A 22,588-nucleotide genomic window follows, 5' to 3' on the forward strand; every position below is an offset into this window, starting at 1 on the left:
TACATGGGATTTTATCTGGTCAGTTCTGTATATATATATAAGAATTACAGAGAAAAAACATCCTTCAAGATTAATATTCAAAAAAAAAAAAAGATTAATATTCAAAAAGAGTATGTTCCCCAAAGGTAATCTGACAATTTGGCAGCAATCATTCTTCCATTCAACAAATATTCACAGAGTGCCTTGGACTGTCTGTCTCAGGTTTCAGGATAGATCGGGAAAGGCGGCAGACAAAACTGTCTGTGGCACTTACGTTCTAGAGAGTGGAGGCAAGACAGAAGCAAGACATATGAGGCGTAAGGATGTTAGGAAGGGACACGTGCCATGGAAGAGAAGAGGTAGAGCAGGACTTGGAGAGAATGGAGGTTGGGTGGGAAATGGGTAGGATGTAATGGAAAATACAACAGTCCATCGAGGGAGTGAGATTTTGCACGGTTGAAGGAGATGGGGATGTAACAAGGAAATCTTGAAGCGTGGATGTAACAGGACATCTGAGGAGAAAGCCCTGAAAGAGAAAGGGATGGAAAAGACGGCCTCAGAGAGGTAGGGAGGGCACACAAGACAACGGGGACATGTTTTGTCCATCTTTGAAACTGGGTCTTGTGCAGACACAGGAAGCCACTGAATATATTCTTTAGCCTTTTGTTTTGATACAATTTCAAACTTACAGCAAAGTGAAAAGTATAAGGAATAGTTTATTTACATTAACTGAATGTTTACATTTTCTCCCAATTGTTTTTGTCATTTGCATTCTCTGGGTAGATAGATAGATGACTTTTTTTTTTTTATTCTGAATCATTTGACAGTGAAATGGAGACAGTTGTGACCCTTTACCACTGAATAATTCCATGAATGTTTTCTAAAAACAAAGGCATTCTCTCTTTCTCCCCCCACAAAAATAAATAAATAAATCTTTATTAAAAAAGAGGGAAGGGTGCCTGGGTGGCTCAGTTGGTTGAGCACCGATTCTTGGTTTCTACTCAATTCGTGATCTCCCGGGCTGTGGATCAAGCCCTGCATCTCACTTCACGCTCAGCGGCGGGGCGGGGGTGGGGGGTGCCTGCTTGAAAGAATCTCTCCCTCCCTCTCCCCACCCTGCACTCTCGTGCATGCACATGCCCTCTCTCTCTCTCAAAATAAATAAATCTTTTAAAAAGATGAAAACAAGGACATTCTCTAGCTTAACTACAGTACTATTATCAAAATCAGGAAAACATATTGATAAACTGTTATCAAATCTATAGCCTATATTCAAATTTATCGATTTTCCCAATAATATTCTGTAGAGCTTTATTTGTCTCTGTCACAGCCCTGGAATCATTCTTTTTTTTTCCTTTGAGAAGTCTAGGTTCCTTTTTTTGAATTTAAGTTCAACCAACCAACATATAGTACATTATTAGTTTCAGGTGTAGAGATCAGTGATTCGTCAGTTGCATATAACACCCGGTGCTCATATCACATGCCCTCTTTAATGCCCATCACCCAGTTACCCCAGCCCCCAGCCCTTCTTCCCCTCCCCCCCACAACCCTCAGTTTGTTTCCTGGAGTTAAAGGGTCTCTCGTGGTTTGTCTCCCTCTCTGATTTCTTCCTGTTCAGTTTTCCTTCCCTTCCCCTATGATCCTCTTTGCTGTCTCCTATATTCCACATGGGAGTGAAACCATGTGATAATTGGTTCTCTGATTAACTTACTTTGCTTAGCATAATACCCTCCAGTTCATCCATGTCAATGTGACTGGTAAGTATTCGTCTCTTCTGATGGCTGAGTAATATTCCTTTGTGTATATAGACCACACCTTCTTTATCCATCATCTGTCAATGGACATCTGGGCTCTTTCCATAGTGTGGCTATTGTGGACATTGCTGCTGTGAACATTGGGGTGCAGGTGTCCCGGCGTTTCACTGCATCTGTATCTTTGGGGTAAATCCCCAGCAGTGCAGTTGCTGGGTCATAGGGAAGATCTACTTTTAACTCTTTGAGGAACCTCTACACGGTTTTCCAGAGTGGCTGCACCAGTTCACATTCCCACCAACAATGCAAGAGGGTTCCCCTTGCTCCACATCCTCTCCAACATTTTTTGTTTCCTGACTTGTTAATTTTCACCATTCTCACTGGTGTGAGGTGGGATCTCACTGTGGTTTTGATTTGTGCTTCCCTGATGCTGAATGATGTTGAATGTCTTTTCATGTGTCTGTTGGCCATTTGTATGTAAGAAGTCTAGGTTCCTTTTAATGCAAAATGATAAATAGAAATCAAGGTCTAAGTATTAGGTGTGCTCAATGCTGTCATAACTTTTAGATAATCTCAGTGAACATATGTAGTATATTACATGTGCATGTAAACACACACGTATGCCTATATCTATAATCACTTCTAAATTTATTTAACTAGATAGGTAAATATTAAAAATCATGAGCTTATATTGATAGTTTCCAATTCAATGCCATTGTTTCTTCTTTCTATGTTTGTAACTTCCTCTTAAAATACTGCTCCCATTACTTTTAATATATTTACTCATTTGTTTAAGCAAGCTTTAATATTACTAACCCATATCATCACAAAAAGCCAACCCATTAACTGAAGTTCAGTAATCGTTTAAATTTTTTTTAAGGTAAAATTACATGCAATGAAATACGTAACTCTTATGTGTACAACTTAATAATTTTTGACAAAGCTTATGCCTGTATAATCTTCAACCCCTCTACTTCTGCTAAACATGTAATGAAACCAGCCAGGGAAAGATCAAGAACATACGCTAAGAGGTTATTATAATGACAGACCAGAGAGTTTTATTTATTTATTTTTAAGATTTGCTTTTTAAGTCATCTCTATACCCAATGTGGGGCTCAAACTCACAACCCCAAGATCAAGAGTTGCATGCTTTACTAACTGAGCCAGCTAGGTTCCCCCCCAGAGAATTTTAGTAGATCAAGGAGAGGGGTAAGGACATGGGGGCTGGATAGAGAAAAGGAGATAGAAGTGGATTTGAGATCCATGTGGGTTTGAAGGACAACATGGGACATTTTCTTCTGATGTGTGTTATCTCTGTGACAACAGAGTGACACAATAGAGGTTTGTTATCAAAATATGAAAATATATTGAGAATTCATTTGCTTTTGAATAATCCTAATGGCTTCTTTTCCCTGGGAACAACTTTCTTGGGGCCACTTGTAGATTGGGGCATGCATTTATAAATTGCTTTCTACATTTGCTAATCTTAATATGAGTATATGAAATAAAAGAGAACACAAAACTTATCTTATGGTTGTTATTATTTAGTTTAGATGGCAATTCAGCCCTTCCTAGAAGGATGCCATTCAGCTTTAGAATTTTAACGAACAAATGCATCACATTCTAATGAGAGACTCTTGTCCTGAAGATGAACTGAGACATTATAAGGTCCTTTTTAAATTTTGCATCCTGAAATAATTATAGTCAAGTTATAAAGATCCCTCCAAGAATGTAATGTGAAATATAACTGTTTTCTTCTGTCTTGCTTAGGAGTGGACAGTATTAATTTTTCCAATTTAAACAGAAATAATATGTCAAGATCTCTTTATGAAGCCAACAGATTCCATTCCAAAATTTCCATATAGGTTATTTAGTTTTAGACTTCAGCTAATAGAAAATATTTGCCTTGCTTACTTTAATGTATACTAAAATATGTACATATTCATAGTCTTAATTTCATTTATGTGATTCATATCATCCATATGAAAAATCCATCACAGATAATCCATGACTGGAGCTGCTATAAGTAAAAGTAAATTGTTGTCACTCACAACATGTAATTTCAACCTAGAGTTTACTGACAATAATTTTTGCTGATGTAGTCTCTTTATTGCTTTATTAAGGAAACTTTTATATTTGCATGACCATATGCTTGTATTTAAGATAGCCATTAAAAAAAGGAATGGTGCATGGACAGCTGGTATATTTTCTAAGGGGAGCTTGGATTCTGTGACCTGAGGAAGTTCATTGAATCTCTTTATAGTTCACATCTCAACTGATAAAATGGGGTGATGCACGCTCAGTGACCTGACCTATTGAGTTTAGACATTTATTCAAAAGCAGATTCTTTTTTTTGATACAACATAGTATTTGGTTATTTCATTGCTCTATATGTATATAGAAAAGTATATAGAAGGGTAAAGTATATAGAAAAAGGGAACAAAGGTGAAATAAATGTATCACTTTTCAATTGTATGGCTCAAATGTCCCAGTAATTATAATTGAGATATAAACTGGAAGGTTTAAAAAATTTATTTTTTTCTCAGACAGACTTTCCAAAATTCTTTTATGCTCTAAAGCCTCTTTTTGTTGAGTGTGGTTTTTCTATTATTAATAAATACATTCACTGAACTTCAGCAAACAAAGGGGTGAGACAGTGGAGTTAGGAAGATATGCTTACTGGTGACTGTGGGCAAATTTTGTTAATCTTTTTCAATCTCAGATTTCTTACCTGTAAATTGGAGGCAACAAAATCTATCTTGAAAAGATTGTAATGAGAATCAGGACTAAAATGTAAAGAATTTAGTATTACTGAGGAAAGAGAAGGGACATAATAGAACATCTTCACCATTATGTCCTAGAGTCAGGGAGCCTGTGTTATCTCTCTGATATCTGAGTAGACTCGGCCAACTTTTGCTTTTCACCAGTAAAAAGCAATGCCTGTTTTAGTTATTTCAGAGTTATTAATAAAGTGAAAAAATAATGAAATTTATCTTTGTTTATTGTAAAATGCTATAGAAATAAGTGAAATTAATGTTTTCTAAAGTTCTACTGGAGTTTTGAAATCACTAGGTTTTTTTTTGTATTTTAATGGAGTTGCTTAGGTTGAAATTTTAAGAAATTACAACATGTCAAACATACACAGTCAAATGAGCAGTCTTTGTGTCATTCTCCATTGCTTTTTTTTTGTTTGTTTTTCTTAAGCTTTTTAAAATTAGTTTCAGAGCTAGAATTTATTGATTCATCACTTACACATAACACCCTGTGCTCATCACATCACATTCCCTCCTTAATCCCCATCATCCAATTCCTCCATCCCACTTACCTCCCCTCCAGTAACCCTGTTTGTTTCCTAGAGTTCAGCATCTCTTACGATTTGCCTCCCTATCAATTTTCATTTTATTTTATTTTTCCTTCCCTTCCCCTATGTTCCTCTGTTTTGTTTTCTAAATTCCACAAATGAGTGAACTCCTGTGATATTTGTCTTTCTCTGACTGACTTATTTCCCATAGCATTATACACTATAGCTCCGTCCATGTTGTTGCAAATGGCAAGATTTCATTCTTTTTGATGGGTAATATTCCATCGTCTGTCTATCTATCTATCTATCTATCTATCTATCTATCTATCTATCTATCATCACATCTTCTTATCTTCTTTGCTTTCTCATGTGGCTGATAAGCAGCATCACTAGAGTTGACCTGAGGCAGAACTAAGACTAGTCACTCTCAGCTGCCTCTTGGTGTCCCTGGCCTCCCCTATGACACCTGCTGCCTGAGATTCCCTATTTTCATGCTGAATTTCATCTTCTTTCTCATTGCCTCTATAAGTTACATTTTAGAAAAAGCAAAGATGAAACTAAATTATTAACTGTGAGCATTAAAAAAATGAATCGTGACATAAAAAAATGTCCTTTTAATACTTTTTGCAGCACATGATCATAAATATGGTCACTTTTGTAATAAATATTAGAGGGACTTATCTATTTATTCCCATATCCCATTCAATATCTTTAAGAAGCCCAACCTGTTATATTTGTATTAGCTTTCTCTTCTTCTATTATTTGTCAATGGCTTTACATGTGTGTTTTAAAATTATGTGACTTTATTTTCATGAAACTTTGCATCTGTTGCAAGATTTGTAATCGTACTTGTCACTATATTTATTTGACATTATCTTAGCATTACATTATCAGATGTTCATGATATTTGGCAATCAGCAAGAAACAGGTAAAACACTGTACATGATGGGAGAAAACAGAAGGTAGTGATTAAGTCAGCAGTGAATATGTGTGTGTTATTAAGACTTTTGCATCCTTATACGGACTACAACTGCAGAGAGTCAAGATATACAGAAGATTACTTATAACCTATGAGACAAGCACTACTATTATCTTCATTTCACACAGGAGAAAACTAAGTCTTAGCCATTAAAAACCATTAAATACATAATTATGTGGTCAAGACCATTAATTTTGCATGAATTCAGAAAAGGATATTGAGTCATACAACGAGAGAAGATGGGGATGATAGAGATAATTTAGTAATGTCCAAGGCAGGTAAACTGATTGTCCCAAACCACATAATCTCTTAGTGACAGAGATGAGTTTTAAAACTACAGCTCCTTGCTTTTTCTAAAATGAATTTGTGACAAAATTAGAAAATTTATATCTTAATTGTGAGATTCGAACTGTTTGATAATGTACATCGTGAAGTGAGCCCCAACTGGATGACATGAACTTGATACTACAATGACGCAGAAGAGGTGGGGAAAAAATAGGATGATTTGGCCTTTAAACTTGTCTATATGGAAGCTTTATTTTTTTTTAAAGATTTTATTTATTTATTCATGAGAGACAGAGAGAGAGAGAGAGGCAGAGACACAGGCAGAGGGAGAAGCAGGCCTCATGCAGGGAGCCTGATGTGGGACTCAATCCCGGGTCTCCAGGATCATGACCTGGGCTGAAGGCAGCACTAAACCGCTGAGCCACCCAGGCTGCCCTATATGGAAGCTTTGGTGTGTATCAGATACTGTTGGGTCCTGCGGATACCAAATTAATGAGTAACTCATAGACTGTTAGGGAACAGAGAAACATTTACCAACAAGGATGCTATAATGTAGTAAGTGCGATTTGAAAGGCAAATCACACAATGCTGTGGACACTCACAATGGAGAGGAATTAATTCAGCCTGAGAGATTTCTATTGATCTTGTTGTGGTGTTTCACAGAAGAGATGAGATTTGAGTTTAGAAGGCATCTAAGGGGCTGAAGGCTATGCCAATCAGAAAGAACAGCAAAGGTATGAGGTAGCATACAGTAAAGTGTGTTAAGGGAAAAGCAAGAAATTCAACAAAACTCTAAATATTCATGCAAGAGCCTCAGAAATGTATTTTGAAGAATTCTTAGATTGTGAAAATTGCAGAACCATTCTGTTCAGAAAAGCCTTGCTAATTTCAAAGTTAGCTTAAATAAAAAAATCTTTTAGAGTTCTTTTCCATTCTTCTGGTGTCAGCATTGGCAGCCCCACCAGTGACACTTACATTTTAATAATTGTTGCAAGCTATAAGCGTTGACCACCTGCGACTAACCACAAATTCTCATCATGTAAATGTATTCTGCCTATGTCTTTGAAGAAACGTCTGAACGTTGCCAGACTATTTGCATTTCAGTTATGAATGAAATTCAATAAAAGGTTAAGAAACTTTTATTGAAAGTTTAGCACTGACTAAACATGAACTGATGCAATGCAAATCTTTCTGGTTCCATAAACAAAAGCTCAGGCTTGGATTTGAGGATTGTGAATCTGGTAAGGAGTAAAATTTAGTTTTCTAAGAAAAGAGATTACCTGAAATGTTGGGATTCTATGGAGTCAAAAATAACCCTCTCCTGAGTTTGTAAAATAAGACACATAAGACAGATGGACATTTCTTTAAAAAAAAAAAGTTGTATTACTGATAAACTGTTTAAAGATAATGATTTAAATTTACAGTCAAAATAATTTTCCAATACTTTATCCCAAGGTTGCATAGACTGATCTCCCAAGTCACCAGCATAGCTGGACACTACACAGCCCTCCGCTAAGAGAGAGAAAATCAGATGTTGTTTGTTCATTCTAAAAATATAATAAAAAAAATAAAAAAATAAAAAAATAATCATACACCTATTATGTGCTAGGCAATAGAGATATGGTGTTGAATAATTTCTGTGCTCATAATGTTTGACTGAAGTGAATAGGAGATTTCAGTATAGCATAATGATGAGATATAGGGCACTAAGAGAGAACAGAAGGAGCCCAAAGCCTTAAGGGATATTTTCTATGGGATATCCAAGATATGCCTTGAAGGAAGAGTAATAGCTTTCTAGTAAAAAGGAGTGTTCTAGACAAAAAAATGGAGTGTCTGAGGCATAAAGAACCTTCTTTAGGTGATTGGAGAATATGAATGCACAGAGAAATGGGGAAAAGAAGAAAGAAGAGAAAAGGAGTATGGAAAGGCAGGAAAAGTTGGTAGAGGACAGTTCAGGAGGGCTTTGCAAGCAATTTTAGGTACTTCCCATTGGATCTCTCTGAAAGTGAAATAATAGTAAACTGAATGGTTTCCAGCTGGAGAATGATGTGTTACTTCAGCCACTTTGTGAACTCTATCAGGAAAGATGCCAAGAGGATGACGATTTGGGAGACTTGAACATCAGTAGAGGCAGGAAGGTTGGAGAGAGGTAGACAGATTTGAGAAGCATATAGGATGTGCCATCAAGAGGAACTAGTAGCAGGTTAGCTGAAGAAGGAGGAGTCAAGCCCAATGCCGCTCTTCTCTGGCTTAAGTGGAGAGGTGATGTGCCATTCTCTAATCAAAGAAGGATAAGGGTGGGTAGAGGGTGACTTAGAGTGATGATAATGAGTTAATTTAGATTGATGAGTTTAGGGTATCTAGGGTTCATTACTGGTGGTAGGATATACAGAAAAATGAAACATGAATATAATCTGGGCTGGAGATAAAGATTTGAAGAACATTAACAAGATGATAAGTTGACCCAGGCGTTGATGCTGCAAAACCTAAAATGGGAGATATAGAAATGATTTTGAACAACAGATCCTTTGGAAAGTGATTATTACAAAAGATTCAAGTGTTCCCCTTGGGCAGTTCCAAAGCAATCTACATTTAGTCCATATTATGGGCTACAGTTGCAACTCTTTGCCATGGATTTATTTGTTATGGATTTGTTTGCTTTTCTCAGTTACAGCTGGAAGAGATTTTCTCCCATGTTCATCTTTGCCCAGTATATGATTTGGAGCAGCTCAATGCAATTAGCAACTTCAGTTCAAATACTGCCAGGATTGGAAGAGCAAAGTGTGACATGTCCTACAAATTAAAATGCATTGCTAAAAAAAAAAAAATGCATTACCAAGTGTCTTCAGGGTGCCTTGGCTCTGTGTGATTAGCTACCCCATTCATCATGTGTTCATGTAGAATTTTACCATTCTGTCTTTAGAGAACACAGGTGCCCAATAATGAAGATGTAACTGAGTTAGAGGATTCTATTTCTGGAAGAAAACTTAGAATCTACTAAGGCCAAACCTCATTCAAGAATCATATATCTTAGAAAAACATTAAAGGCTACTCGGGGCAGTTTGTCACTGTGGGTCAAGATCTATTAGCGGGCGGTGAAGTTACTTTGGTAGGTTACTACTCGCCTGTTTTAAGAACTGAAATAAAATACAATAGAGTAAAATAGACTAGACTAGAAAATACCAAAGCACGTCACACATAGAACAGGTAAATATTATTTTGTAGAACAAGAAGCATGGATAGGAATAGAGAAGTAAGGCATTTTAGTGACAATAGCAACCTGAGTCAATGTGGGAAAGTAAGAAAAAATGAGGAAATGTGTGGGGAATGTCAAGTGGTTCGTGATAGTTCTTGTTGAATATAAATGTAGACGACTTATGAGAGATAAAACTGGACCATTCCTGGAGCCCATATTGCACTGGGTCATGAAAACCAACAAAGGAATTAATATGTTGTTCAATAGGCAACAGAGAATCATGGAAGATTTCTGATCAGGGCATCAACATGATAGAAAGCTTGAGGCTAGAGCTGTATGGAAGGTCATCTTGTGCAGGGACCAGCGCGCGTCTGTAGCAATCACCCCACATAAGGAACTCAAAGCTCTATGTGCCAAATTTCTTCCTGACTCGGGGCTTTCTACAGAATGTTTCCATTCCTCGGATGCTCACCACCACAGCTACTACCACCTTATGCTTCAGTTATTTACTTCTAGTCTTTCAGGCATCAGCGAAGTTCCCTCTCTGAGGGTAACTTCCTGACCCTCAACACCTGGTTAAGATTTATATCCCACTTACAGTCAAATAACTAATGTGCGATTATTTAGCGTCTGTATCATCTAGTAGAATGTGAAGTCCACAGCGGAGGGAATTTGTCTTGTTCAAAGCAATTAGTGTGGTGCCTCTGACATAAAGTAGGTATCTATTAGGACCAAGGAAGGTTCAATGGGAGGAAGTGACATGGAACTGAGTTTGGGGGGATAAATTGGAGTTTTCCATGTGGGAAACATAATGGGGAGAGCCACTCTAGGTGACAGTTCTTCAAGATCAGAAAGTAGGACATAACATGATGTTTAGGGAGACCTACCATAAGTGTGGAATTTCTGGAGAATTTCAGGAAGCAGAGGACAACAAATAAGGCTGGAGAGGTCGGCGGGAGAGGGGTGCCTACTCCCCCAAGGAGCTGAGACCTGGTTCTGAAGGGAACACGGAAGCACAGCAAGCAGGAGGGGTGGGCGGCATAAATACAAGATCAGACTTCGTATTAGAAATACTGTGAAGCAGATAGAGTGAGGGGGTGAGCTAGAAGCAGAAAGATGGATTAGGAGGCCACGCGATCAGCCAGGCAAGAGATTATGGGACTAATTTAAGGCAGTGATAGCGGACACGGAAGGAAAAGGATCTGTGAATGCTGCAGAACTTGGAGAGGCCCTGGGGGCTGGGGAGAGAGGGGGGCAAGTAGGGTCTTTTCAAGTTTCTTGACTTACAACATCAGATGACTAAAGGACGGATGGGACAACCAACCAAGGGAGAGGAGGACCTCAGAGATAAAGAGGGTGGATCCCGTTTGCAGTGTGGGTCATTAGGGGCAGCCCGACTTGCTGTGTAAAAAGTGACATATTCCATGATGCCAGGTCTCCACTAAGTAATTGTTTGAAGCTCATCCTGGAAACAAATAGGTGTGAGTAAAATCACTGAGAAAGAACAAAGCTCTGAGGTCTGAGTATAGAATCTTGGAGATTGATGATAGCGGGGGTGGGAAGAAGAAGGGGAGCCAGGGAAGTAAAATTATTATTATTTTTTTTTTCAGGGAAGTAAAATTAATGTGACCAGAGAGACAGGAAGACATTCGGCCAACGCATCACACATCACATCACAGGGACAACCTCCCCGTGACCACTTTCGAGCAAGTTCGTGCTTGTGTGTGCTTCCCTGCTCAAGCCAGGTGTTTCCTACACTGGGAAGGCTTCCTTGGTGGCCCTTTTCAATGTAAATGTTCCTTGTCCTTTGTCACCAGCTGCTATGTGTGTATAACGTGCATTTTATAGACAGTATCCCTCACGTTTCTGTCTGAACATCCACCCCGATGCTCGACTGTAAGCATCTTGAGGACTCGAATAATGTGTCATCCCATTTCCTATAGAAGATGCTTAACAAAAGTTTGTTGAATAGAACACTTTGGGAGACACTGGGTACCATTTAGACTCCCTCAGAAAGGGCCAGGACAAATTCCATCGAATTCCATCCCCACTTGACATTCCCAGAGTACAGTCATTTGCAGTTCTTGCAATACCTCATGTTGATCTCTTTTCCTGGAAAACTCATCTCCTATTAATTGCCTAGTGAAGTCCTACTAATCTTCTTTCAGAGCCCAATTACACCTTCCAGGACACCCTTGTCACTGTCAGCCCAGACCTCAAACCATCATCAAACCCTCAGACACGAAAGTTAATCATCCCTCTTCTGTACAAACTCTGTCTTATTTATATTTACGATTGCTATTTTATTTTATTTATTTTATTTTATTATTTTTTGCACTGACCACACACTCTGGTTCTCATGTGTTTATCTCTACGTCTCACGTCCTAGACTGTGCGCTTCTTGAGGGAAAAACCAGTCTTGAGGCTCAGTCGGTGGAGCGTCTGCCTTCAGCTCAGGTCATGATCCCGGGGTCCTGGGGTCAAGCCCTGCATCTGGCTCCCTCTGCTCAGCAGGGGACCTGCCTCTCCCTCTCCCTCTCCCTCTGCCTGCCGCTCCCCCTGCCTGTGCTCTTTCTCTCTGTCAAATAAATAACTAAAGTCTTAAAAGAAAAGAAAAGAAAAGAAAAGAAAAGAAAAGAAAAGAAAAGAAAAGAAAAGAAAAGAAAAGAAAAGAAAAGAAAAAACAACAACGACTCAAAGACCTGTGGCTCCAGCAGCTAGCACAGAAGCCAGCGCATGGTGAGTCCTTGGGAACTGGGTTTGAATCTGAAGGTTCACATCTTGAGGCCATCCCGTGGGCTCCCGCTAGAGGGCACTAGCAGCTCAATCAGCCTGGAAGAGCTTGGGGTGTTTCCACAGGCTGAGACTTAGGGTCAAGGCTGCTGGTAAAGGTACCAGGACTCCAGCCCAGGGTCTGCATTCCACCAGGGCAGCAGGACAGAGAGTGGTTGCTCTTGCTTCTGCCTCGGCTTCTCTGCTCTGAGTACCCTACTGGATTTCTAACCCCCCCTTGGCCTCCATGCTCCCTGACGTACAATGTGTTCTTACGGCCCCAGGTGGGTCTAAGGAACAGCTCTAGTCAAGTCTTCTGAGCATCTTGTACAAGGCCCCGGGCACTTGCCTGACTCGCCTTTGCAGTTCTGTCCTGACCCTGATCCTCTCTCGCTCCTACAAAGTCTCAAGAAATGTTTGTTGAACTGTCAAGTCATGATTTTCCCACCAGGGGCCATTAGGTAGGGGACAGACCTGAGACCAGTCATGAGTTCCAAATGACCTGGGCAGGATAGAGGAGAGCAAAAATGAGGAGACCCTGAGTCACGCTAAGATTTGTGGTGTGAATGCCCACTTGACTACGGAGGAGCTGGAGCCTTATCTGACCTGGGACTGGTTCTACCGTTCAATCCCGGTGTGAAGTCATTCCATTCTGAAGGTGCTATTTTAGTTTATCAAAAATTAAATATGTTCTCCCCTCCCAAATTCCACTGGAGAAGTATATCTGTCCTACTAAGATACTTTTATCAAGTTCAACAGCCTTCTTGTCAAAAGTTTGTTGCAGTTAGTCACTCGGAGAATTATAAATATCTTTAGCCTCAGATGTGGTTGTGTTGGAGGAGGGGAGGGTGAAAAGTGCGGAGAAGGGTGGCAGTTGGCTTTGTAAAAGCCATGGCCATACTAAGTGGTTTGAATTGCTTCTATTGTTCTTCCCCATGGGTCTGAGGTTTACTGGACGTGCTGACCTGAATGCCGATGGCCCCATAGTGGTAGAGTTGTGGGGGATGGTTGGTGTTTTTCTTGGTCCTTGTGTTCAGATTGTTTTTCCTGCAAGGGGCGGTGGTATTTCTCTTGAAGAACTATTAATAACTTATTTTCATCTTGTAAACAGTGTGCGTAACTGATGGTGTTTCCTTCTTCGCAATGGTTGTGTTTGTGCAATGGCTGAAAGTTTTGTGTCTCACGTCTAGGAGACTCATTTTTCCAACTGAATAAAAATAGCAACCATTATTGAATACTTCCTATGTTCCAGGCGCTGAACCTATGTGCACCCAATCCTCCCTACTTATAGTAATTTACGAATTAAGTTCCATTTTTTATCTCCATTTTACAGATAAAGAAAACTGAGCCTGGAGAAGTTGAGCAAAGTGCCCAAGGGTTGCTCAGCCTTAGTTCTTTGTGATGCCAAGGTTTGGGTGGCAGGTATGACATTAGATGCATATAAAATATCTCATTTATTTATTTAATATTATTTTTTCTAAGATTTTATTTATTTATTTATTTATTTATTTATTTATTTATTTATTTATTTAGGAGAGAGAATGAGAAAGCAGACGAGTGGGGTGGGAGGCGGGAGGGGAGGAGCAGAGGGGGAAAGAGAGCAAGGAGGAATGAATGAATGAATTTTCAAGTAGGCTCTGCACTCAGCACACAGCCTGCCCTGGGTCAGATCCCAGCACCCTGAGTCCTCGACCAAGAGCCGAAACCAAGCATCAGTCTGACATTCAATGGACTGAGGCCCCCAGGCACCCTTCATTTATTTATTTTTATAAAATTAACCAAAATTGTTCTCTAAGTTTGTTTCTCCTGGGTCGTAGGAAATTCGGCCTGAGTCCCTATTGGACCTGAGCGTACCAGGGAGCTGTGCTGTGGTCCTCGAGTTAGTTGTAGGTAGTACGCACCGTCGGAGAGGCAGTCACTGGTCTACTGACTGAGGACCAGTGACAGTCTCGCTGTCCCGGACTATAATCTGATCCTTCTGACCCGACCACGATCCTGCTCCATCTCACAGTTGAGGCATCCAAGGGCATCCTTGGAGTTTGGAACTCTAGTGCCCAGGGTACCACTCTCATGGCACATCAGAGAGACACTCCACCACCATGTGCCACCTTCCTAGAAGGCTGTTTTCATACTGAAGAATGTGTGGTCCCTGACTTTGGCCTTTTTCCTGAGTTTCTCAAAATTCCTCTCTACTCTCATCCTCAGGGTAAAAGTAGTGTAGTTTTTCAACAAGCTCTCACTTCACACTAAGAAGAGTCCTTCACTTTAAGTATCTTCTGTTTTCCACCCTGCAAAAATCCCAGAGGCTAGGAAATAACAAAGGCCTAGCTGTGAGGTAGGGGAATACAGGAAGAATAAAGGTAAGCTAATAGTCCCATAAATTGTTCTATCATATGCCTTTTTTTTTTTTTTTTAGGTTTATCAGATGGGTTAGTCTGAATAAGTGTGGATTAGCTGATGAGGTGTAATGAGTTTTGATGCTGCCTTTCCCTAGGAAGTCTGTTTTATAGAACCCATGTCTTTCACTAGAAAATCTGTTCTATAGAACCCATGGAGAATAGTAGTATTTCTCCTAAACCTCTGGTTTATTTATGTTATGGATTCCATGAGTCATACGGCAGACATTTCCCTTTCTGTGGGTCTTTGGAGACATTTTGATCAGCTATGTGCCTGTGTATTCTGATATTCCTAGGAAATATTTTCTAGGCTGAAACTTTTTGTTTTAAAAATAATATACATTATCACGTATGTCAGGACATGGTGGGGAGGGAAGTCTAATGAAAGTGGTCTTTGATTCAGTCTTTTAAAATAATTTTTAACATTTCTCTTTTTAAATATCTAGATTTCAGATTTTTATGTGTAACTAAGAAATATGGTGTCACTATTAAGTAACACTTGTTTAGATCCAATACCACAAGTATATATACATATAAAAAAAAGGACTCAAGAATGCCTTCATCTTTGTTTCTTAAGTTTTTTTTTTTTTTTTTCTCCATGGAGTTGGGGGGAAGAGAAAGTTAGCCCAGAAGACATGGAATTGCTGGGCCAACCAACTGGAAGCAAAGCACAGTATGGATTTGCATGTACTTATACCTCCTCCGCCCCAAGGCCGCTCCACAGACTTGAACCTCCCGACCCTCCAGAATAGGAGAGAATTGAATTGGGTTCCACTTAAGTTCCTGGAGGTTGGCATGTTCCCCGTGGGCACTCAGTAAATATTGACCAAATTGAAGGTTGCCCTGTGTTATCTTCCTTTTTCTCTTTTTCCTTCCCTGGTCCTCTGGGTGTTTCTGGGGCCTTGAAAATTTACATATATTTTTCTTTAATATTTTTTTTCAGTCTTTCTGTCTCATCAGTTCTCAGTGTGAGGCGGCTCTATTTTAATATCATTTTTTCATATTTGTTTTCTCTGTGTCTGGATCTTCTCTCAGTTTCTGTTTTCTTTCTCTGAGAGTCTCCCTCTCTGTTCATCCACTCCTCCTGTCTATCTCTCTGCCTGTCTGTCTCTCTCTATACACACATACCTTTCTTTTTTGTGTTTGCTCACCTCCTGGAGTCATCATCTAAAGGGGTTCAGAATCAGCCTCCCCAAAATGTGCCACTTTGGCATGTGGATTCTTTGAGCTGAAGTCAGTCAAGGTCCAAAAGATTCAGCAAGAGCTTTTTACCATCCTCTGAGCTACCCAAGAGAATTTAGATAGAGGGCCTCATCCAGGAAGAGAGCAATCACCAGGCATAACTATAAGGAATAGGGGCAAGTGTGGTAAACAGGGGAGAAGGAAGAGCAGAGAGGGCCTGAAGACCAACTTTCTGGGTCCCGTTACCTCTGCTTTGCATGGCAAACATTTGTTTGCCAAACATTTGCTCTTCTCCTTTTCCTATGAATTATCTTCCTCCTCTTTGAGGTCTCAGACTCCTATCTCCTTCTCCTTAGCTCAGGATGGCATGTAAGCCTTACTTGCCTGACTGGCTGGGGATCTCCTATTGTTTTGGGGGCTCCCATACGCATGCAATTAAATTTGTTTTTCTTCTGTTAATTTTTCTTATGACAACTTAATAAGTAGACTAGCCAAAAGAGTCTAGAAGAGTAGAAGGAAATTTTTTCATCCCCTATGCACAAAAAATCATTGCCTTTATTTTTTGAGAAATTAGACATAGTTGGAGATTTTTTTTAAGTTCTCATAATAATTAATTTTACAGTTTCCCCTTGAAATTGCATTTTTGGTCCCTAAATATGGGAATGTGGGAAAAGTGAGTTGGTTTATATTAAACACAATATGTTCTAAGTCAGCTCCTCTCTGAATTTTCTGTTTGCGCTCTACCCAGACAGCACTGCATTCCTCTGCTCCTTCGACACAAATACAGCGACATTTCACCAGGCGACTATTAGCCTAGAGGGAATACTAACTTCCCCCTTCCCCTAGAGTTTATATCCCATTCCAGTAATTTGGCCCCAGATACTGGCACAGGAACACACTGGTTGCACAAAGTCCTTGGAGCCTGATACTTTTTTGTCCCCTGTGCCTCCGATTTTAAAGACTGAAATGAGACACTGACTTGCTATTACTTTCCTACAGCCACCTTCTGGTGAGGATTTAAAGGGTGTGATCAACCTCCTCTGGGTTTCACACAAGTTACGGTACTGCCTTGGGCATTAAGACTAATTCTCCAACATCCATGGTGCCTGGAAAGGTAACAAATAAGTTGTTATCTAAGAGGGTATATGCAGGATTGAACTTTAAAGTGTCCCTGGTGTGGATAGACTATAAGCAAAACTTCTGCTCGTGTGTTTATGAGAAAAATCATATTTTGTTTTCTTTTTAAGCTCTCATCATTATTTCTTATATAGCTCTCTAACATGTACCAAGCACTTTATGTAAAATATCTCACTTAGTCTTTAGAGCAACCTGCAAGTTGATATAGTAGCCTCCAGCCCCCATTAGGCAGATGAGAAACTGAGGCTAAGAGAAGTTAAGTCAGTGACAAAAATCATAGTAGAGTTGAAACCTGTTATGTATGAGTGTTTTTATGTTACTAAGTCATTTTTTATTACTAGAAAAGAGCTATTCAAGATTATTTTGGTGCAAAATTAATACTAATTCATTTGAAATCCTTGTTTTTCTTAAGCTTAGAAGTTAGTTTATAAATTTAATTAAGATACTCATAAATCTAGCAAGTCTTATAATTACTTTGAAGGATTACTTTACAACTTAATTAAATTCTTTTAATATTCAGCCACATTTATCAATGTGATATATTTTTATTTCCTTTTTAAGTACATTGTATGACTTAACAATCTTCCCAATAACTTAAGTGATTCTTATGAATCTAATAAATTAAATTTATAGATATGGTGAACTGTAGGTTCTCTTAAACGTTCCAAGTGAAATTTCAATCTGAAATTACAAGTCTACAGCAATGAATCAATTACTCATTTTAACTTGGAATTTATAAGGTTGACCTGTTATTCTAATAGGCCTAATTTTCTTGAACAGTACAAATAATTAAACTTGAAAATAAGCACAGATTCCTAAATGCAGATATATTTAAGAGTGTTAATTTTTATTATTTTAGTTTTCTTATACAAAGCACTAAATTTTGCTCTCATTAAAAGATAAGGACACAATGATATCACCCCAATAATTTTGATGTTACTTTCCTAAAGTAATTTAAGGGGCAGCCTTCTCAGTTTTCTGGTGTCTCTTAAAAACCAGAGTTACCAACTAGACATGACTGGACCCTCATCTGTAATGCTATTGGGACACATTGAGCACTATTTACCTAAGTCCATTCTCTCTGTGGTGGACAACACTCTAAGATGACCCCAAAGATTTCTGCCCCCTGGTGCATAACATGCATAACCATCTCCCTTTGAGTTTGGGTAGAACTTGTGAATATGAATTACCACTCCTGCAATTGTTATGTTACATGGCAAAACGAGTTTCCCAGATGTAATGAATTTCCAGATGCAATGAATTTGAGTTAATCAAAAAGGGGGAAAAATTTCCTCAGTGGGCCTGATTTAATCAGGCGAGCCTTAAAATAAACAAGCAGCAGTGACAGTACTTTCCTGCTGGCCTTAGAATGGGACCTTCAAGCCTCAACTGAGATCATAGCCCTGGATGACACCTTGGTTTCAATCTGATGAAACCCTAAGCAGAACTGGGGCGGGGGGGGGTGCAGCTAACTCACCCCCATAGGAACTGTGAGATAATAAATTTGTTTTGCCTTAACTTACTAAGTTTGTGGTAATTTGTTAGAAATTGATTAAAAAAACAAAACTAGAGACACCTGAGTGGCTCAGTGGTTGAGTGTCTGCCTTTGGTTCAGGGCACGATCCCGGTCCTGGGATGGAGTCCCAGGTCGGGCTTCCCTGCGAGGAGCCTGCTTCTCCCTCTGCCCGGGTTTCTGCCTCTCTCTGTGTCTCTGGTGAATAAGAAATAAAATCTTTATTAAAATAAAACAAAACTATTACATTCTCTAACTGGGGTGCTCTCACCACCTGTGTGCTTCAAGTTCAAGTTATGCAAACCTAAATCTTCTGTCTACTAACAGAGATCTGAGCCCACCCCCACCCCCCAGGCTGTTGTCCCTTGATGGAATTTTGCATCATTTGCCACCCAAGATATTTAAATATCTTCTTACCTACAAGAACACTGTCAAGTTTCTAAGTTCCTGTAGATAGGAACTTGAGGGAGCTCCTTTGTGTTTGTTATATTCTTCCTATATTTAGGCCATAACTCTCCTAAACAACACAATGACATCCCATTGAATGCTATGTATCTTTCATCATTTTGTCTAACTGTTCCAATGTCAGTTTCTGGAAAACACTAAAGTCCAAATCTGTCTGATTCTAGATTCAGACTCCTGTTCTTCCCTTTAGTAAACAAGGATAAGCCTTTTGATGAGCAGTCATGAGTCCTGAAATGATATTGAGATTCCTATTGTCCCTCATCATCCTGTGAACCTTCTAAAATTTCTCTGGCTCATGCTTCTTGTTGGGTTCTCTCTGGTTTCCTTAACACAACAGTAATCATATTCTAACATCATCACTTCCTTAGTCGCTCAAAAATGTATAATGAGACTTCATCAAGCGATCCTTAAGTCTACTTGTGCATTTACTCGTTAAGCTGTTCTCTTAACTATACAATGATAACTGATCCATAATACACAATACCCTGGGTCATACAAAGAGTAAAAGGTACAATCCCTATTCCATAAGCCCTTATGATCTAGTTGGAAACAAGATATGGACACAAAAAAATCCATAATTTTGTATATAGAATAATATAGGTTAAGTGATGTCACTGGTAAAAATAATTAGTGGAGGTACAGATGAGGGTAAGTCAAAAAACTTCACGGAGCAAGTAGAATTTAAGTTGATTTACTCATTGAACCAGCACATATTTAGAATTGCTGATGTGTCGGGCACCACGTTAGGCTCTGAGGGCCCAAAATAAGGCAGGGTCACCCTCTTCATCAGGCTCACATTGGAGCTGAGAGAACAAAAGCATAAGAAAAGCGTGAGGACACACACCGTGGTGAGGACACCGTGAGAAACGCCGTGTCAGTGATGTATACAATGTAAAGCAAAGCAAGTGGAGGGAGGGATTGGGCAGCCCATGAGCATGGGTGGAAGCCAGTGGTGAGGGACCATTTCAAGAGGTGACATTTTCGCAGAGCCTGGTAGCCTGAGTAACACTTGTCTTTTGTTATCCGTTTCCTATGTGCCGAGGACTGTCCCCAAGCACTTTACCCTACTGAACCTCATGTAATCCTCACCGATCAGGGATATAATGGCAGTGGGGAGTAATTCCTGTAAAGGACCCTAAAATCATCCCATCACGTCTTGTCTTCTCCTCCACCACTGCTCCGACCAAAGCTACTCTCACCTCCCTCATACTCTGTTGGAAGCTGCTCTCTCTGCTGCTGCCATGACCTGGTCTCTTTGTGACCTTTTAAAGCCACCATCAGGTAATGTTAGTGCTCTGAGCAAGCTTTCCGACAGCTTCCCATCTTACTTGCTTTAAAACCTAAGGTCCTTAGCCCAGCTTCAAGATCCTACATCCTTTTCAAGGTCCTACAAGATCCTCAAGTCCTGCGACATCATCTCCTAACACTGGCTCCGAATCCATCACCCTACAGCCACCTCCCCCGCTCTTCGCTGCTCCTTGAACGCACCACGAGGGCTCCTTGCTGGCCTCCCCACCTGGAACAGTCCCCCAGATGTCGCACACCTCGCTCCCTCATTCACTCAGGTCTCTGATCCAATGTCATCTACTCAGAAATGCCCTCCTGACCAGCGTGCGGAAAACATAACCCAGTCTCCTCCACTCCGCATCACTCCGCTTCCTAACCCTGTTCTATTGGTCATCCTGACATTACCAGATATTTTCGGTCTTCCTCAACGAGAATAAAGGCCTAGAGCCTTACACTGTTCTTTACTCTATCCCCAGTGTGCGGTCTAAGCCTGGCACTAGAAGCTCAGGAACCATTGTTGAATCTGTGGGCTCATTAGTGAATGAAATGTCTTGTCGACCGTGACACTCTGGGCGTACGGCAGGGCTGGCCTTTGGATCCAGTCTTGTCTAATTCCAGACTCCTAAGTTTTTTTTTTTTTTCTTTTAGGGTTTTACTTATTTATTCATGAGAGACACACAGAGAGAGGCAGAGACCCAGGCAGAGGGAGAAGCAGGCGCCCTGCAGGGAGCCCGACGTGGGACTCAATCCCGAGACCCTGGGGTCACGCCCTGAGCTGAAGGCAGATGCTCAACTGCTGAGCCCCCAGGTGCCCCCAGATTCCAAGTTTTTAAACACTGGTTATGACTAAGGAAGAAGAGAAATAGTAAGTTGACTCTGGGGAAATCTGGAGCATAGAGGATGTGAGAATGAGGGTCCTGAAGGTACAACGGGAAGATGGTTTGGGACAGATCATGAAGGATCTGGAAGTCTTCGACAAGAAGCTTACAGTTTCCCCTGTGGATGGAGAGAAGGCTTGCAGCTCGGCATGCAGAGCCCCTCGAAATGCTAATGGTGACAGCTTGAGACCATCTGAACTGGGGAAAGGGCATTGATCCACACTCTGATGTATATACGTGTACTTCAGACGTTTTTTTCATTTCCATTCTACAAAACACTGCAATCTGAAAGGGACCAAATGGAGAATTTAGTAAATAGATTCCTTCCTGGTATTTTTCACACCTGACTTGGTATAGACTTTTAAATGCTGAAGCTTTATGTTACGGTTGGCTCCCATCGCCAATCTCTTTTGGTGATCATTCTGCATGTTGCATGTTGGTAATCATAATTATTATACTTCTTTTTTAATACAAATGTGTATATGTTGTTCCTAGTACCTGTCGAGGAGCATCCTTTTATTTTTACTTTATTATTATTGTTGCATGTATGTATGGTGGGGGAGTCAAGGAGAGAGGAGAGTCAGGTTTCTGAATCCATACCTCTTATTATTTCTTATGGGCAAGGAAATAATTGAAGTTGGCTTCTTTTCAGTTCAATTCTAGATTCTTAATATAATAGATTTTGTTTATTGCTCTTGATACTTATTGTCCAATGAAGTCCCTGAATAATTTCTCTGTTTTTAAATTTCTAAAGTTTTGTTATCCTCTCTGGTGCATTAGAGAATATAAAACAGATTTTACAAATCTGTTTTACATGTGAGCTGCTTGATTTATGTCAAGCATTTTCTAGCTGGGTGGTTGTGCTGGTTTCATAATATGCCGAAGCTCATGTTCAAATACAAACTATAGACCAGTGTGTAAACAAGAGCAGAGAAATATTTTCTTTCTTCCACTGAGTAACTCAAAATAAGGGTGGGAAAAGGCAGCTTCATATGGGTTTAACCCTGGCTGGAAAGCAATGAGGCAACAACACTGTCTCTTTCATTTTGGTGGTAATCGAAGCATGCAAAGCTGTGGGTGTTGACTCTTTGAAAATCAGCAGAACTGTACCATGTATGCTGGCAGGCAGCACTCTGGCCTTTCTCCAAGTTGAGTAGGAAACAGCTCCAACCAGCCCCCTGGCTGAGCAGGAAAAGCAGCAGCATGGTTGTGCTGTAGGAGGTGCCTAAGAGGCATGAAGGGCACAGGGGAGATAGCCTTTTATGCTCTCAGGCAGATTCAAAGCTTCTAAAAAGCCACCATGTGAAGAATCAATAATAAATGCCTAGAAAGAACCACAGAGGAGGGCGGGGAAGCTCAGGCCTGGCAAAATGTATGTTGACCTTCATTTTCCAGTCAGCTTCCCAGGCTTTTAAAAATCCTTGAAGATGCTGAGAAAGGGCCATGCACTCTTCTATAGTAAGAAAG

General features: G+C 40.0%; 1 protein-coding gene and 1 long non-coding RNA gene across 4 annotated transcripts in view; one reads left to right on the forward strand and one right to left on the reverse strand.

Moving 5' to 3' along the window:
* The window catches only part of PTGER3 (prostaglandin E receptor 3), a 224,411-nt gene that overhangs the window by 51,386 nt on the left and 150,437 nt on the right, over window positions 1-22,588 (reverse strand). Inside the window, exon 3 of one of the 3 annotated variants that reach the window (XR_013384072.1) lies at window positions 10,779-10,956. The exons of the other annotated variants lie outside the window; for them this stretch is intronic. The gene's annotated coding sequence lies outside the window, so the exon portion shown is untranslated. The remainder of the gene's footprint in view (window positions 1-10,778; window positions 10,957-22,588) is intronic. 3 annotated transcript variants of the gene reach the window in all.
* LOC144317992 (uncharacterized) lies at window positions 13,110-16,463 on the forward strand. Its single transcript, XR_013383849.1, has 3 exons — window positions 13,110-13,252; window positions 13,597-13,685; window positions 15,264-16,463. It is a non-coding gene; the product is annotated as an uncharacterized LOC144317992 (long non-coding RNA).

Source organism: Canis aureus, chromosome 8 (genome assembly GCF_053574225.1).
Source record: "Canis aureus isolate CA01 chromosome 8, VMU_Caureus_v.1.0, whole genome shotgun sequence".
NCBI lineage: Eukaryota > Metazoa > Chordata > Mammalia > Carnivora > Canidae > Canis > Canis aureus.